Here is a 12,384-nt window from a genome sequence, read left to right as displayed (position 1 = left end):
GTGAGGAAGGGCCTAGACAGATCCTGGCGTTCGTGTCAGGACAAGATGTTAGATATGACGGGGCCCCTCACAAAAATTCTCCAGATGGGAGAAGAAGCGAAAACGAAAGGAGAGCCAATTGACCCGGCAATCCTTATCGGATGGACACAGAGGGCGATATGCATGTTAGGAAACGCTAATCATGCTATTACGACAGAAAGGAGGAGATCGTTACTAGTGAAGATCGATCCAAAATTGAGTGAATTGGCCTCCTCAGAATCTGCCACTTCGGCAAAAGGGAAATTGTTTGGAGATTCCTTCATCAAGGAGCTCACAAAATTCGTAAATTCATACGCAGCTTTAGACAAAGCTCAAGCTTCCCTTAAAAGAGTATTTGGGAGACAGATTTTTGGACGGGCCAGCAGAGGGAGGGGTCGTTCGGCTGGCCGGTTCCAATACAATCGATCCTATCACGACAGATCTCAATGGAGAGATTATGAGGAACGCAAACAAACACCGTTCTTCCCTTCGAGAGGTAGAGGAAGAGGCAGAAACTGGCGAGGTGAACGTCAGCAGAACAATCCAGGTGAGACCACCAATGCCAGGCGTGAATACCATAGAAGTGGGTGGGAGAACCGCCCAATTTTTACAGAATTGGTTGAACATATCAGGAGATACCTGGGTGATTCAAACTGCGCAGGGTTTTTATATAGATTTTCTAGACACACCCCAGCAGGAGAAACCACCAAAGGGAATAGTTTTGAACAGAGAGGACAAAATATCGTTAGAAAGAGAGTTGAGAGGTTTGGTAAACAAAAAAGCCATACGCCCAGTCTTAGATCAGTCAATAGGTTACATAAGCAATATGTTTCTAGTAAAAGGGAAACACAAGACAAGACCTATAATAAACCTGAGAGGTCTAAACAGTTACGTGGTATACAGACACTTCAAAATGGAAGGGATACACCTACTAAGGGATATTCTAATTCAGGGAGACTGGCTAGCCAGGATAGACTTGAAGGATGCATACCTGACTATTCCCATAGCAGAGGAACACTGCAGATTTCTGAGATTCATCTGGGGAGGAACGACATGGGAGTTTCGATGTCTCCCTTTCGGACTGGCATCAGCCCCATGGTGTTTCACCGAGATGATGAAACCAGTAGTATCGCACCTCAGAGCTCTAGGGATACGACTTATAATTTATCTAGACGATATATGTCTGATGAGCCAAGAGAAAGAAACACTGGTAGGACAAGTGCAATTAACAATAGAATTATTAGAGTCCCTGGGCTTCATTATAAATTGGGAGAAATCCAGCTTAATCCCAACACAGAAGATAGAATTCCTAGGGTTCATAGTGGACTCGGATCAGGGAACTCTCAGTCTACCCATTCACAAAGTGAACGAGATCAAGAAACAATTGAGACACACACTAGCAAAGGGCGAAATATCACTGAGGGACATAGCGAGATTGGTGGGACGCCTTGCGGCTTCGATTCAAGCAATCTTCCCGGGGCCATTACATTACAGGGCACTCCAGAGATTGAAGATATATCACCTCAGAAAGGGCGCTTCATACGAATTAAAAGTGAACATCTCAACAGAAGTGAGGGAAGAGTTGGAATGGTGGCTCATTCATATGGATGCATGGAACGGGAGAGCCATATTTGGCTCATCCCCGGACCTGATCATAGAATCAGACGCCAGCAGATGGGGCTGGGGAGCCCGTTGCGGGAATCTATCGACAGGGGGCAGATGGTCGGATCAGGAGACGAAGCTCCATATAAACTGTCTAGAATTACTGGCAGGATCGTTTGCAGTCAAATGCTGGACACAAGAGAGAGTACAATGTTGTGTCCTTCTAAAGATGGACAATATCTCAGCAGTCAGATACATCAACAGGCTGGGAGGGACAAAATCCAGAATTCTTGCGGAACTAGCGAAGGAATTTTGGGAACTTTGTCTGGAAAGAAGAGTTTCAGTAAGAGCAGAATATCTGCCGGGACAACAGAATGTAGTGGCCGACTGGAATTCCAGATACCTCAGAGACTCCAGCGATTGGAAACTGGACGAGAGGGTGTTCCAGGAACTAATGTCCCGGTGGGGTCCATGCCAGATCGATCTTTTTGCATCGAGGTTGAACAGACAATTACCCCGATTTTTCAGCTGGAGACCAGACCCGGAGGCAGAGGCGATAGATGCTTTCCTGCAAGTCTGGGGCCATCAGAGGAATTATGCATTTCCCCCGTTCTCCATGATAATGAGGACCCTTGCTCAGGTGAGACGTCAGAGGGCATCACTAATCCTAGTAACGCCAGATTGGAGAGGTCAAGTATGGTTTCCCAGTCTTCTGGAGATGTCTTATCAAAATCCACTGACTTTACCCAAGGGAGAACTAATAATACGAGATCCCAGAGGTCTCAGTCACCCTTTGGTGAGGTCAGGAGGAATCAACCTGGTAGCGTGGGCGATTTCAGGGGATCTTGGATTAGGCCAGGACTATCGAATGAGGCTGAGAACATTATCAACGAATCCTGGGCCCCCGGAACACACAAGGCTTATAGATCAGCATGGGCTAGATGGTGTAGCTGGTGTTTGGAGAGGAACATACATCCCGATGGAACGGATGTAGTACATGTAGCAAATTTTTTAGCTCAGATGGCAGCACAAGGTAAAGCTTATAGAACCATTAACACGGCCAGGTCTGCGATATCGGCTGGACATCCTAGAGTTGATGGTCTAGCGATTGGGGAACACCCATTAGTTTGTAGACTATTAAGAGGAGTAAAAATGATTAAACCTCCTAACGAGAAATATAGTGAATTATGGGATGTTGATAAGGTCCTGAGACTATTTTTGACATGGCCAGATAATCAAGATTTGACACGTAAAGCAATTTCAGGTAAATTAGCTATGATTTTATGTCTGCTAGCATGTAAAAGATCGTCTGATATCAGAGCACTGGAGATTAATAGGCAGAGTATGTCCCCCAATGGAGTGACTTTCCTCATTTCGAAGAGGACTAAGACAGGTTTGAAATCTGTTTCATATGAAGCTTTTCCAAATCAACCAAAATTATGTCCAGTTAGATGCATAAAGGCATACGAAGATATGACGAGGGAAATAAGACCCCAGGGGGTAACTCAACTATTAATAGCGATTTGTAAACCTTTTAAAGCGGTTAGACCGGCGACCATAGCCAGATGGCTTAGGTGGGTGATGGCAGAAGCAGGCATAAATATTGAGAAATATGGCGCTCATTCAGTCAGAGGAGCGATAGCTACTAAGGCATATAACATAGGAGCTAGAGTAGAAGACATCATGAAATCGGCGGATTGGTCGAATGAATCGATTTTTAAGACTTTCTATTTTAAACCTTTAGAAAGTGCAACATCGTTAGTGGTAAGTAAGCTTTGAACAAGCATAATCAGAGCCTCCGGTCTTGACATAGAATTCAGATTTTCCACACATTCGTTACAGAAAGTCATAATTCTATTAAAGACACGGAGGCGAAGGATTATCCCACCCGATCAATCGTAAGAATGTAATGTTTACATAACATGTTTTCTGTAACTATTATGCAAAATCGTTTAAGAAGTATAATGAATATGATGATGTTGCTAATGTTCGATGTTTATACAAGTTATTACTAGATGTGGTATTATACGATTGACCCACCCTGTACTCGATTTATAGTCACTGTCATAAATTATGTTTTCTCTAGGGACGATGTCAGATGGCAAACAAATAGGAAATTGAGAGAAGAGAATATCAAAGATGTACAGAACTCATCCTCGCAGAATCAAAGAAAGAGGAAGAAGGGAAAGAGGACAAGAGATTTAGTTCATTGAGGACTGTCTTATTGGTTTAAAGTTTGTCACGTGGTCAGTTAGAGACCAATAGAAATGAACTACAAATGTTCAAAAAACATGGTTATTGTAGTTTTTACAAATTTGTATTCATGTTCTTTGGAAATATTTTCTTTGCTGCTGATCAGTAAAGTTGAAGAGTAAGCATAATCCTTCGCCTCCGTGTCTTTAATAGAATTATGACTTTCTGTAACGAATGTGTGGAAAATCTGAATTACACCCCACACAGCAAACACAGAGATCTGTGAATGTCTACGCAAACTCTGGGATAGTGCCACAAGGGCGACATCCGAGCTGACAATTATGTCGAAATATGTTTGCCAGAAATGGACAATCGTTGGAGTAAAGGTATTCAAGTAAGAAATACATCCTTTCTCTGCAAACCCTGCCCAAAATAAAACGGTAATTGCATGGTTACAAGTCTCTTTTGCAGGCCATTGGCCCCTTTTGAGGAGTTTGCTTTTGGAGTTTTAATCTCTCACAAGTAATATTGCTCAACCACACCTTCTGCTGTACATGACCCCGCTAGACCAGCCCCGTTTCAAGGGAAAGATGCATTGGACAACACTTGATTTTGCCAGTAAAAAGGTAAAATATAGGCTATGCTGCAGCTATGGACGGATTTGGAATGTATGCAGATAACTGAGAATGGGAGTGAAAGCCACACAAATTCCACAGCAAGGATGGTGTGCACGACAGATTCGGCCTTTCCTGAAGAATCAACTTTAAGAAGATGGAAAAAGCTTAAAATAATCTCAAGGAAGTGGCCCCATGCAAGCAATGGTGTCACGCGGTTGCTGTGCAAGCCGCATCAATTATACAGCTTGACGAATCAAACGATTGAAAAATGCTGTTTTTTTAATAAAAGAGCAAAACCTTTGCACATCTTTCTTGTAGCGCATTTGCATCGGTATGCGAGCACACTATTACCACCAAATCTGGATTTACCTGACATATACAATACACTTAAATAAGGAAATACGATAAAAATGCATTTAATAATACATATGGATCTCTCCCTCCCATCGGCTACAGGTGCATATCTGACGAAAGGACATTTACAGTGTGCAGAAAGTGAACAACTCTACTTTTAAGAAAAACAAACGTTTGTTGAAACTTTGCGTATTTGCTTGCATGTAGAAATGGGATGCATGAGATATCTTTATATGCATGTGTTCAGTGTGTGCCACAGGACTATTTCACATATTTAATGAGAAATGGCGCCACAGGAAGTGAACAGTTAAATGGGCAAAGGTCACCACTACCTTGGTGCAAAGGGATAAAAACACATTTGCTTTTCACACGAGTAACCGTGAACACCGAACAATAAACCCAAAGAGAAGTGTTTCCTTTAATATGATGCTAAACAGCAAAAGGTGCGCCCCTTTCAGACCACAGGAGCAGGCACAATTCGAATAAGGTATTTAAGAGAGGTGTTGAGCAAATCTTGATGAGTTGTTCCTGTAAGCGTCTGGCCCCTTTAATCCAGATGTTTGAAACAGGCCACAAATACACTTTGTACAAAATTGGAGAGAGCATGTTTTAAAACAAAATCCTCTCTCACCAATGGTGGGCGACACCCACTGCTCTATAAACAAGCACTGGCAAAGCTAACAGTTTGGGCTTTGCACCTGCTACGTTCAGCGTCCAGTTAATACCACTATGGCAGTGCCTGGTTTTTCAGTAGTTTTGTGGTATGCAGTAGACCGGAAGCAAGTAGGAGTCGGCAAGTGAGTCTTCAATATAAGTTCCTTATTTAAGTTCATTGCCACAAGTAAATATTAAGTGCATAGCAGTGACCGTACATGTATTTCACACCAAAGATATTTGTATTTCCTCTTGCTCATTGCAACTTTTTTGTAATGTCCCTTCTCATGTTGCCACTAAGTAGAGCTGGCAGAGGCTGGGAAACTGGGGTAGGGCCGAGCCAGGACCAAGCCTTTGGGTCTGGCTCTAGAAGCCCAACGTGGGCCGAGCCTGAGTTGCATGGTGGCTGGATCAGGGGTGGAGGCCAAGGTGAATGGCGGCATGCAGGGTGGTGGGGTATGGGGGTTTTAGAGGGGCAGTGTCAGTCTTTTTTATGAGGACAGGGGTGGGAAACAGAACAAGGGGATGTTGGTGCTGGGGGAGAGGGACAGCGCTGTTGTTTTGGGGATGGCAGGGGGGCAGGAAAGAAGAAGATGGTGGCAGTTGGGGCTGGGTGTGGACAGCATGAGTATTAATTTCGAAATAGTGAGGAGAACACTAGGGGAGTATGGGTAAGGGGAAAAAGCACTGTAGAGGAAAGGCGGGCGCTTGACTTACCGTTAAATTCCCCTGCCTGCCTCTACCCCGTCGTTCCAGGATGTGCTCCGGCCAATTCCAAAAATAAAGTAGCTGGGGTGGGACAGGAAGTATGGCAGCCCAGACAGGAAGTCAGGTGCCGGGCACATAAACATGCTCTCCAACACGCCTGGAGCATTTCTTTTTACAATTTTCTGTGTTACCCGACATAGGCAAATTAGGAGGTTTGCATGTGGCCTGGACAGATCTCTAACAGTTCAGGTCCTGCATGGATAATGGCCGTACAGTTTTGTTATTTGGTTGTGCTACGTATGCGCTAAAATGCCATATGCCACTAACTTTACTAAAAGGTTGATGGTGGGGAGGGGCATGGACGTGAATGACACCGTATGGTACCGCGCAAACTGCCCTACTATGTCTAAAGTGACTTGCAAAACCATTTGGTTGGCCACATTAGATGGAAAATGTTGGATGGGAAGGGGTGTGTGCGCCTATGGCAGTGAGAAGTTAAATTATCATCAGACATTTCAAAGAGAAGCTACGTCCCAAAGTTAACGACGCAGGCACAGGGCAAAAGGTGGAGCGCTTCAAACATAAATATGAAAACCAAGAAGTCTACAAAGTACTGTTTAGAAGTAGGAACGACTTTTAAATTCACTCTTTTGACCCATCATTAGACAAAAACGTATCTGCGCTTCTCACGTACCTTAGCAAGCTTGAAACCTCCGAAAATGTTCATTCATTCAACGTAAACTCTTTCCCTGGACGCGGCACAGGCTGGTTTACAAGAGAAACGAAGCCCACATGGGTTCATGATGTTTCCGACGAGCTGCAGCAGCCGAGCCCGGGGAGTGCAACTAAGAAGGCACACAGCACTCCACTGACATGCCCTCCTCTTGGATGCAATAACATGGATGTAGAGAGAGCAAAAAGTACCCGCTGCGCGAGCTCTTCCCCTGTTGCTTATTTACACTTCATTCTCACAGAGCGCCCAATGCAGGAAGAGGCCTCGCTTCTCAGTGTTATGTACTTCTCACAGGACCTCACAGCTCAAGGACTACAAAATATGCATTGATTTTAGTCAGTACAAAGTGTGAAAAAAATAACCATAGTGCTGGAGAAATGTTGATCTAAACAGATTGAAAACCAATACCCAATGTGCCCAACATACAGATCCAGTGACATTCCTTGTTCAAATGCAGTTACTTAAAGGGGTAGTTCACTCAAAAATGATATGCTTTAAACATTTTGGCCATAATAAAAAAGAAATATTGGCATTATTTCTTTTTAAAGTTCCTATGGAAAATCACTTTTAAACTGACCATTCAAGTGTTGATTTTCAAGCACTTGAAGGCAGCCGTTTTCTTAGCTGGAGTAGTTTTGTGTTTGAAAGTTAATGCTGTGCTCACGCAGCAACAATCAAGCAAAAGTACTGTACTGAGAGCTTTTGCTTATTGCAGCTGGAGAGCAGAGCATTTTCCCGCATGCAGGAAGAGGGACAGTTGATGCTGGTGACATTTAAAAAAAAAGTGGAAGACAGAGAACCTATTTAAGTGGAGAGAGGGAACTAGGAGCTGATTTCTTCAGGGCCATGTGATGCTTACTGCACAGGTCTATTCACCTGCTGTATTTATTCACTGATGCCTCGAAAGCGAGGTCACTTCAGAGGAACCAACCAATACACAGAGTAAGCAGATACACCTACACAGTAAGCTTCAATCACACTGTACTGAGGCATGGCGCCTGCACAGGGATCCAGCTGAAACAAAGCCATGCGCTGCACCACCATTTGCCTGTTTCCCCCAATCAAAATTTCACTACAAAACCATTTTGGCAAATAGATGTCATGCAAAATTTGCCAGGAACACCACAATGCTAACATCAGAGAGGATCTGAGGGTCTTTAGCCCTGAGATCCTCTCTGACATGAGCACTGTCCTCTGTGTGTTCGCTGGATTTTGCCCGCACTTTGGATTTCTAGCTCCCTGCTGCCGGCATGCGCTGCATTGCCGGCAGCAGGGAGCTAGAAATTGGAAGTACAAGCAAAATCCTGTGAAAACACAGAGGACAGTGTTCAAAATCCGTGAGCACTGTCCTCTGTGTGTTCGCATGATTTTGCTCGGCATTCGGATTTCTAGCTCCTGCTGCCGGCATGTGCCACGTTGCTGGCAACGGGGAGCTAGAAATTCTGAATGCAAGCAAAATCCTGCAAACCCATAGAGGACAGTGCTACGTCGGAGAGGATCTCAGGGCTCCGACATGAGCACTGTGGTGTTCCTGGTAAATTTTGCATGACATCTACGTAGGACACAACCTTTGAGTAGCTCTGATGTATCCTTCTCCGACTTCATTTACTTTTCTTCACTCTGCCCTAAATGTAGTTCATAAACCGTTTGACTTTCTCTCTTGATGTGGTTGCTTTCCCTGGTGTACTCTCCTACCAGGGTTTTGCTTTTCAGTCTCTTGGACTAATACAGCCTTTTGGCTCTACTGGTATATTATTCAATTTGTCCTTGCCTGGCATATTTCCCTACCAGGACTTCTCTTACGAATTTGCAACTGCATGGTATACGCTCCTGCCAGGCTTTCGGGGATCAGATACTTGCAATTGCCTGGTATAGTCTCCTGCCAGGGCTTCTTGTATGCACCCACTTGAAACAGCCTGGTACACTCTTCTACCAAGGCTTCCTTTAAATATACAACCTTATGTCTACTTGGCATCCTCTCCTGCCATGGCTTTTCACTTCTGGGCTCCTGCTCAATCTTCCACCTGTGATAGTTCTTCTTGTTATCCTTGTTGGCTGATACACCCAGCTCCCCATATGTGGTCTCTTTAGTGTCTCTCAAATACATATGCAGTGTATATTGGAAAATATGAGTCTCTGCCCTTTGAAAAATGCTGTTTCGCTCTTTCTCTCTCCGGTTTTGTAAACCGCTCTTTTTCTCTTCCTCTCTGGATTTGGTTATGTCTAATTGTTCGAGTTTGATGTGGCTGACAATATGCCCCGGTGTTCCCTCTGTCCCTGCGTGGACTCACCGGCTCGAGATAGGGTAACTAGTTTTGATTGTGTTCAGCCCGTGACAATCTTCTGGTGCTGTCTGCGTCGTGACTGTGTCTAAACCATATTCCTGCTTCCCAAGGCTTTTGCTGGGCTTGTCTGCTTCTTATTGGATTCCGGTGAGTCAGGTGCTGCTCTGAAACACTGGCAGACGCCCAGGAGCATTCTGCTGGTTCCTGCCATTCTCGCTATGTGTTTTCCGCTTCAGCAGTCTTCTCCCTTTAAGTTCCTGAGCCGGTCAGCTCCACAGAACGTCTTCCAGCCCATTGCCCATGCAGAGAGTAGCAGCTCGGTCCCGCCAGCAGTCTGCCCGCGTTCTTTGCTGGTGTGATTTAAATGTCCTGGGCACAGGTGTGCGCTCCCAGCAATTAGAGTGTTGCCTGTGCTCATGGAGTCTCTTGCGCTGCATTACTCTGCTTCTCTTCCTTGTCCCGGTGTTGTGGCGATCGTGGGAATAGTAGACCTTTTCTGACAACTTGCATGAAAACGCTGGATGATTATTTGCAACAGGTCTTAATGGCAAGTCAGGTTTGAAGGAAGATTATATGGAGTTGGGGAACGTGTTTTTAGTAATTTTACTAGGCGAGTTAGATTTTGAAAGTCAGCCTATGGCTCGTAAAAAAGGGTTTTCAATACTCTCCTTGGATGGGGGAGGGCAGGGCTTGCAATAGGCCATTATTAGTATGGCGGACATGAGGTTAATCTTCAGAGGGGAAAAGGGGATACATGTCTCATCCAAAGAAGTCATGAAATCCCAGTTTCATTTTACTTGAGGGTCTAGGCCCCTCTTGGGCAGCCCACCACCACTGTTTCACCAGCCATACTGGTAAGTGCCTGCCCCCAGTGCTCTCAACTGCACCCAGCATTTGCCTTGCATTCAAATATTCTTGTATGCCTTTTTTCGGCGTTTATTTCGCCCTCCACGCTCCCTCCCCAACCCGTTTCCTGGATCACATCTCTCTCCTGCCTCCCACCCCGCCCGACCTCTGATTGGGCCATGTGACCCATTTAGGGCAAACACCCAGGGCAGCCTCTACCTGGGCAGCCACTGGCTAAGGGCCACAAGGAAAAGGGCATCCTGACTGAGCAGCTCCACTCTGTGTTTGCCTGGGACACCTGCCATAGTCAACCAGCAGTGACTGACAAGGTAAGTGTGGGGTGGGCGGGGAGTACAGCCATTACTATACTACAGTAAAACCCCTCTACTCATATTACCTAATACCTTATAGCCACATACCTTTAGCCTATCTGTGTAAAGTAGCCCTATTTTGCATGTAGCATAAATGTGTAAGGTAGCCTTACCTTGCTTTTAGGCCATCTGTGTCAGTCAACCATATCTTGCATTTAGCCTATATGTGTAATGTAGCCATATTTTGCATTTAGCCTATTTGGGTAAGGTAGCCTCATCCTGCATTTGTTTATTGTTTGCTTGTTAGGCGCTTATACATTTGGCCTATTTGCATAAGGTAGCCTCATATTGCATGTAGCACAAGTGTGTAAGGTAGCCTCACCTTGCCACCAGCCATCTGGTGTTAATCAGCCATAGCACTCATTTAGCCTATTTGTGTATGGTAGCCTCATCTGGCATTAAGCCTATCTGTATAAGGTAACCCCATCTTGCCTTTAGCATAAGTGTGTAAGGTAGCCTTACCTTCACTTTAGCCTATTTGTGCAAGGTCGCCATATTCTGCATTAAACCTAATTCTGCAAGGTAGCCATATTTTGCAAACAGCCCATTTGAGCCTTACTCTAGTTTCCTCTCCCACTCCTAACCAAGTCCTCCACCATGCCAGATAGTTCCAAGGCCAGAAGAGCCCTCTGCTGCATCAGGAGCCAGAAGACCACCCGTCCTCCCTATCTTCCCCTCCCTTCCCCCTGGCCGTGCTCCCACCCACCTTCACTCCTCAGATTGTCCCCTCCCTTTCCCACACTAAAAGACCCCCTTCCCATACCTCCTTCTCTCAGGACCATTCCAACCCTGGCCAACCCTTCCCCCGGCATACTTGTAACCCTCCCTACCTACCCCTTCCCCTCACCCCCCCATGTCTGCCCGCCCCTTCCCTTCTTTCTTGCCCAGCCCAAACCCCTCCTGCCTAACACTCAACTTTCCCTTCCCTCAGCACAGCACACACAGCCATGGCCAACTCTTCCCCGTCAGCTGACCCTCACCCACACACCACTGGCACCTGTCCGCCAGCCAAGGGTCATAAGACCTTACTTCCACAGCCCCCCCTGTGCATTATTCCCTTATCCTACCCTATTTACTCCACCTCCTCCCCCTCTCCTACACCCCTTCCCCTACCCAACCCTGTCCATACTCTCTCCCTCTCCCCCTGAAAACCCCCCTTAGCGTCTCTTTCACTCACCGCTGTCCTACCAAACCCCCTCCAACATCCACCCACCCTCTCCTGACCCAACTCTCCCTCCCCGCCTAGGCACTCAACCTTCACTTCATTAAGTGCAGCCTGCACAGCCTTTGCCAAAACTCCAGACTCTGCAGCCCCCCCACCCTCACCCATACACCTTTGGCATCCCCCCATCGGCTCACACGCAGAAGACTTTCTACTAACAGCCGCAACCAGCCACACTCCTCCCCCCTCTACCCCTGCAACCCCCTTTCCTCCCCACTCTGCTACACTCCAACCACCTCTCATGCCCAGCCCTATCCATCCTCTCGCCTCTTTCTCCCTCCCCTTCTTCTTACCCAACCCATGCCCCCAGCCCCACCGCACCATCTCCCTCCTTAACCCCACCCCCAGTTCAGGACATTGCTCCCTTTACCCCCTCTCTTGCATCTTCATCAACACCAGATCAGTCACCAGAAACAAACACATGATTTTGGACCTTATATCCTACGAAAACCCTGACATCCTCTTCATCACTGAAACCTGGCTCTCTGACTACTTCCTTCCCTCTGCACACAAGGCCCCCCCCCAGGCTACTCCCTGATCACCCACAGCAGAGCAGAGCAGGTGGTATAGCGATTCTCCACAAACCTCACCTCCCTCCCTTACAGGTCGAGAAACACCCCTGCAATGATGACTGTGAATACCTGATATTTAAATTCCAATCCTCTCCTTCCTTCTCCCTCAGTTTTCTCCTCCTCCTATACAGACCACCAGGCTATAACAGAAACTTCGCAGACTCCCTCAGTGACTCTGTATTGGCCATACTGATCTCTCACCCAACAAT

The sequence above is a fragment of the Ambystoma mexicanum genome, chromosome 9 (genome assembly GCF_040938575.1).
Source record: "Ambystoma mexicanum isolate Mex_15411 chromosome 9, UKY_AmexF1_1, whole genome shotgun sequence".
In the NCBI taxonomy this organism is placed as follows: domain Eukaryota; kingdom Metazoa; phylum Chordata; class Amphibia; order Caudata; family Ambystomatidae; genus Ambystoma; species Ambystoma mexicanum.
Note: the sequence above shows the minus strand (reverse complement) of the source record.